This window comes from Helianthus annuus, chromosome 8 (assembly GCF_002127325.2).
Source record: "Helianthus annuus cultivar XRQ/B chromosome 8, HanXRQr2.0-SUNRISE, whole genome shotgun sequence".
In the NCBI taxonomy this organism is placed as follows: domain Eukaryota; kingdom Viridiplantae; phylum Streptophyta; class Magnoliopsida; order Asterales; family Asteraceae; genus Helianthus; species Helianthus annuus.
Window position 1 is genome coordinate 157921663 of NC_035440.2, and position 7231 is coordinate 157928893.

Below are 7231 nucleotides of genomic sequence, written 5' to 3' on the forward strand. Positions count from 1 at the left end.
AATCTGAAGTTTTGGGTCTTTATACTGTTATTTCATCTAGGATATCTTGGATGTCTGTCTGTTCAGAACTAAAATTGTACATGACCCCAGGAAAGAAAGTCACTTGGAATTAGCTCATTTCTATTTGAATGTCTGTATGTGTCCTGATACACACAATTTTGATCTGATTCTGAAATCTTCTCTGCAAAAAGTCGTGTATCTCCTCTGCTGCATCCAGATATATGCTGACCTGGAGGTGCTAGGCAACGACAGCTTCTGCTGCATCCAGATACATGCTGACCTAGCTGTACATTGTCGCGCTATAGATCTAATACACCCGAAAGAGGCCCTCAAGTGCCCAAAAGAAACCCAAGAAACCTATATCAAACTGAGAAAAACACTCATTTTATCTGTATATTATACCATCTCTGCTAAAGATCTATTCTGTTCTCTTCTCAACCTATTCCCAGTTAAGATTTTAGAAATCTGGATTGGACTTGTGAAATATGTGGTAGGGAAGATACTTGCATGATAGAGTGTGTTGTTTATATTTCTAGGATTTGATGAGTATTTATTTGGGTGTTCATAGTTAAGCAATCAAAACATGATAAAACAGATTATATGCAGACCTAGACACAGTCAGGATAACTTAACGGATAAATTCAGTATACTCACCTACTACGATGAATCTTTGTGCATACCTTGATCGCGGGAGTATATCCTGAAGTGGGACACACTGATATTTCAGTAAATAATATTACCTTAACGTATCATACGGTAATGGTACTTGAAAGTTCATGCATTTTGTTTAAGTGGACAAACATACTAGTAATCGTCTTGAACTGCTTTTCATGAAAAATTACATAAAGAATTATCTAATTGTGTGAAACAGTTTGATTGTGCTGATATGATCTTCTTACCAGTGATTCTCACAAAAATAGAGTGTTTATTGCTTTTGTTATTTACTTGCTTTCAGAAAATACAAAAATCCAAAAATAGTGTTTTTTCTGTTTAAATTTCTTAACGTACGGAAAACTGTTATTCTTGGAGGAATTATTACTGACAGGGGGAGACGGTGTTAGAAAGTGAGTTCAAAATTTTTTAAATCAGGCAGGTTCTTGTGTGTTGAACAAAAGGTTTTGCGTGTTGGTGATAAATTGAAAATGCTTAATCTGTGATACAGTTTAACTATCTCTTGAATAATAATAATTTATTTAACTTTGTTGAAAAATTCTTATGGTTTCTCGAGATGTTTGTTTTATAGTATACAGATTGAAGCGGTTTGTTGCTGAGAAGTTGCTGAGAAGTTGTTGTGAAGTGTGAAGATGAGAGTTTGATTGGATGCATGGTAGAACCTCCTTTCTATATTGCAGACAAGATTGAAGAGTTTGAAGATTGCTTTGCAAATGCTAAACTGGAGTTTACTCAAGTGCTACCGTTTTGAAGCTTTGGTGATTGGATGCATCAGCTTAGGGGGAGTCTGTTGTTGACAGAAGCTATTGAAGCTGAAACTATCCAAAGACCAAAGACAGTGCAAGATTACTTGAAGATTGCAAGAAGACTGAAGACAAATGACTGAAGACAAAGTTTTTATGAAGCTATTGTCAAGGGGGAGTTTGTTGGTGCATATTTGTGACAACAGCTTAGATTTGGTCTTTGGATATCTTGTAATTAGTTAAATGATAAACGGTTAGCGGGTTTAGCTTTGTATTAGTGAGATAATTGAGTTTGGGCTAAACTAAACCCAATTGGATCTAAGGGGAACGATTTGGGCTTTACCCATATAGGAAACCCTAGTCCAATTAGTAAACCTTGTGTTATATAAACAAGGTTAGGCTTTAGGGTTTAGGTTAATCAGTTAATCAGCCAAAACAGATTTTGAGACAGAGAATTTTCGTGAGTGCATAGCTTGGACGAAAATTGGTTTGTTAGGGTTTTGATTGATTGTAATTCGTGAAGATTGATAATCAATAGAAAACCCAGTTTAAAAGTGAATTGTGATTTTTGTTTCTACTCATTCTGCTATATTCTGATCAAGAGGATTCCGCACTCTTGATCGGATTGACAATTCTGTGAAGATCCATAACATCAAGGGGACCTACAGTTTAATTTTAGGTTATTAGACACTTGTCACTCTAAAAATCCTTGTTTATACATGTATTTAATCCGGATGTATAGGGATTTGATATGAAACAAGGATACTAGATCATTTTTTCAAACTTTTTTTTTTGTGTGTAGTGTAACTAGCTGCAATCACGCCTTCATTCTTTTAACATCGGATAAATAGTACCTCAGTTGGCGGCATAAAACCAATAGGACTTCATTAATGATTGAAAAATATAACTCTATCGTACTAATCAAAATCAGACACCATTACCTTTCAAAAAAAAATAAAAAATCAGACACCATTATTTAAAGGTTGATTCTAACAGTTTCCTTCCTAATCAAGCGAACATACTGGTTATAATGGAGGTGAGTAACAATTAAACTCTGTAAAGTATATCGAACAAGGAACCCTACACGTAGAATAGGTCTTTTTTTTAAGCAAACTTGAATCACTAACGGATTAGTCGAGTATTATCGTGCTACCAGCGGAATCACCCGATCATATCCATCTCCACTATGCATAATGCTTATACACCAATTCAGGAGGAGACACAATAAATATAGGAAAATCCAGTTGTCGGAATCGAACCCAGAACCTATTGGTTCCAAAACTTTATCCCACCTGAAGATGCAACTAGGCTATAAAATCACGGACATACGTAGAATATGTCTACATTAGTCATTTGTGGTTGGTATGAACTCTTTGATAGCGATTTGGAATTGGATGGTCCCAAATGAGTTAATTAATTAACTGAACAATCAAATCAGATATCATTAATTTGACTATCTTACTCAATTATAACCAAAGTGGCCCTCACATCTGTTTAGAAAAGGTAATTAAACTATGCCAAAAATTCTTCTAACTATGATTTCCACTTTTGTATTTCCACTTTGTTTAGAAAGTAGTATGTGATTTGATGAGTTTTGTTTTCTTTTAAAGAAAAATATTGATTCTTTTTAGATATCTTTCTAATTTTACTTATAATACCATTATTATAGGTCCATTAATAAATTGTATCTTAGACTTGGTCTACACTGTATTCTGTAGGGGTGTGCATGGGTCGGTTTGAGTCGGTTTTGACCTAAAACCATAACCATAATCGCGTTGTCGGTTAATTGATAACCATAACCGATTGGTTATGGTGGTTATGGTTATTCAGTTTTGATGGTTATAACGGGTCGGTTATGGATCGTTAATCATGTATTTAGCTTAGCTAAAAATAGGTTAATTTTTTTAACATGGAATAAATTGTTATTACATATTTGTATATATTAGTATATTACATAGTATTAAAAAATACATATAATCTATAATATTAAAAGTTTTGTCTTGCTTAGAAGGAAATTTTGTTTTGTGTTTAAATTCGAAGATAATTTGAAGCCGTTAAATTTAATTTTTTGGAGCATCATATTGTTCTTTTATTTTTCTAAACAAATGGCACTATGATAACACCATGTTCATTAGGGTACACGGGGTGCCTTCGGCAACCCCATGCGGTGACCCAAAATACCGATTAGGGGGGGGGGGGGGGGGGCGGCCAACCTTTAGGTGAGTTAGAGAGAGGGAGTGAAATGGGTGAGTGGCTGCCGAAGAGAGGGGGAGGAGAGAGGGAGAGCTTGACCAATCAAAAGTTTCTTTTTTTTTTTTTAAAAAAAAAAAAAAAAAAAACCAATTCACCTAAGAGGGGAGTGCCGCCATCAATTTAGGGTGTTAGGGGAGTTTAAGAGGGGAGTTGACGTGGCACATGAGGATTGGTTTGGCGTAAGAGAGGGGACTCACCTATTAGGTGAGCACCCCTTACACCCTTATGTTGTCGATGAACAAAATAAAAGAGTTATAGACAGATGAAGTCGATGAACAAAATAAAGAGGTATAAACAGATGAATCTAAATAGAAAGAATGTTACAGCAGTGTTATTAATCAAGATTAAGGTTGATTTATTTAGGGGCTGTTTGTTTAACTTTTAATGGGGTGTTAATGGTTCATACTCTTACTAGGGGCGGACCTAGGTGAAGCCTAGGGTGGGCGGGCGCACCCATTGAAAAAAAATAATGTACTTTTTAGACAAAAAGACTCGATCGCACCCCCTTAAAATATGCTTGAACCACTCATTTGCACCCCCAACTAATAATTCCTGGGTCTGCCACTACCTCTTACTGAACATTTAATGGTTTAGAGTGTTTGTCATTCAGACATTTGCCTCTGAATGGTTAATCATTTTACTGAGTTTGAATGGTTACTACCTCTAATCTGAATTGTCAGCCATTTTGCTCTGAACGGCTAAGCATTATACTGGATCTTGATGATTTAGACCTCTTACTGATTCAACACTTAATGGTTCGTACCTCTTACTGGTTCAGCACTTAACCATTCAGAAGTTGACAAAGAGCCCCTTAGACATTCACGCATTCATACATGTACTAAAGGTGTACTTACTCTTAATTGATGACGGTTCAAGTCCTGTTGTAAACAAAATAAAGTCTTTAATTTAGGAGTAGGTTAACTGGCGACAAAATAAAAAACGTATTCATACACGTATAAAAGTTTTATAATAAAACACATTTCCTCGCTCTTAATGCTATAGTATATAAGAACATTCGTATATTTATATACACTATAATTTATATACACTATCTATGGAGGGGAATAGTGTTGGCACTTCCCCATTCGTTCAGTCAAATTACGATTTTGCTCTTAATTCAGATTTACAGTTTTGTTATCGTTTTTGTTTTTTCCCCTGTCAAATTATGATTTTGTCACAAAATCGTTTTAGTTTTTTTTTTTCTTTACAAAAGTATATAATAGTGTTTGTTTTAATTGGTTGACTCGATGTAATTTTTATCCGTGTCAGGCGGTTGCCTGGCACACTCTTATTTTTCCTGAAAATTACAGTTTGGCCGCCAGTTTAAAATTATAGTCTTTCTGTGGTTTTAGTTTTTTTTTAGGAAAAGTATGGCAGTGTTTTATTTTAATTGGTTGACTCAATTTATTTATTTATTTTTTTTTTTTTGAGATCGTGATATGAGAAGTATGTACAAGTAACCGAAACACAGACGTACATGTTAAGATAGAGAAATATTCGACTTAGTGGCACACAATGCGGACGGGGCAAAAACTAGTTTGTATACATATATGCCAATGAGGTAGTGGTAGAGTGGTTGGGGAAAGACTTTGTGTTACTTGTGACCTAGGTTTGACTCCCACTCTCCTCATTATTTTCTACGGCATCCAGGTGAAGGGCGAATACGGGTGGCGCCGGTTTGTCTTGAATGGGAGTCGAGATTTTACCGATTATTTCTGTGTCGTGCTTTCGAGTGGGTAAAGATCGGGTTTTCATGCATTTAGTAGAGCTAAGTGGCATTAAAAATCATGCATTCCTATCCATACACCTAGAAGTGTGGACTTCTAACAAATTAATTATGAATTAAACGTGGTCAAATTAATGCAGTATTTAATTGACGAATCAATAAAAGAACAGAATAATAAATTTCAAACAAATAAAATAGATTTGAAATAATTAAAACTAGGATTGCGACCCGCCGCAATGCGGCGGGGATTCTTTAATTATTACTAAGTCAATTTAGGACTCGCACGTTATGTTAAACCTGTCAAACAGGGAAAAATAAACGATGTAAAAACGTTCACCCACACACGCACATTGCGTCGTGTTAACTCGCAAAATTTAGAACGAAACGTAAAAACGTTAAACCAAAGACGCACGTTGCGATGTGTTAGTCACAAAATTTAGAACCAAACATAAAGCGAAAAATTTGCGAAAAATGAAAACTATAAAGGATCAAAGTTGAAAGTAAAAAAAAGTTATGAGAATAGATTATAAAAAATAAAAAGTTTTGGGTTAAAAGTAAAAAAAAAAAAAACAAATAGTTTTGGTTAAAAGTAATTTATGAAATGCTTTTGGGTGAAAAGTAAAAAAAATCATTTTTTTTTTGGAAAACCCCAAAAAGCCAACGTTACGACAACAATATGCATAACCATTTTTTATTTGAAAACCCCCCAAAGCACATCGCGTTGCGGTGAGGCGTAAAACGGTGTGTCAAATAGTATTAATGTCACACAACCGCCATCGACCACCAACACTGACTCGACCTAGGATATGCGTGTTGCGACGAACCTGTCAAATATAGGAAAATAGAGGTAAAAACGTTGGACCACACATGCACGTTGCGTCATATTAACTCGAAAAATTTAGAGCTATACGTAAAACGAAAATTTGTGAAAGATGAAAAGTATAAGTGACAAAAGTTGCGAATTTAAATTGCAAATAATAAAAAGTTTTGGGTTAAGGTTAAAAAACAAATTATGTAGGGTTAGAATTAAAAAAGATAAAAATCTTTTTGTTAAAAGTAAAAAATCAACTTTTTTTTAAAAAAAACTCATAAAACACAATGTACAAGTTGTTATGCACAAAAATCTTGCAAACTTATATATGGAATAATAACACTTAAAGTGACATATGCTTACAACTTTTAGCGTGGTTTGCCACCTATCCATCGAACCTCGGCATACACGTACACTCTATACGACAACATGTATAAAACACATGTACCTTCAAATCTGTGTCATTACGAAATCTTTGAACAGCGATACTGAAAAATAAAATTAAAAAAATGGATTGTAACGAAAACTGAAACAAGTTGCAGAGTTTGAAACCAACATAGTTACGTATACTTAAGTGAAAATGGCAACCATTAGAACCAACCATAATGGGGAACACCTCTCCATTCTTTAAGCCTTTAATCATACTTTAATACCATAGCGTGCGTCTAATAATATATACTTACTTAATTGAAACCATTATTTAAACAATAATTTTTATTTTAAGTAATAAGATGTGTTTGATTGGGACAAAACACTTAATTATTGAGTTAAAAAGACTTACACACATATATATGAGAAGGTTAGTTTGAGAACGCTAAATATTACGAGAACCGTGAGAGGGAATGAAAAAACCAAACAAAACCAATTTATTATTGAGTTAAAAAGACTTACACACACACATATATATGAGAGGGTTACTTTGAGAACGCTAAATATTACGAGAACCGTGAGAGGGAATGAAAAAACCAAACAAAACCAATTTTTTTTAATACAAAAATCTCATTGTAATTAAGATATAACATCAAA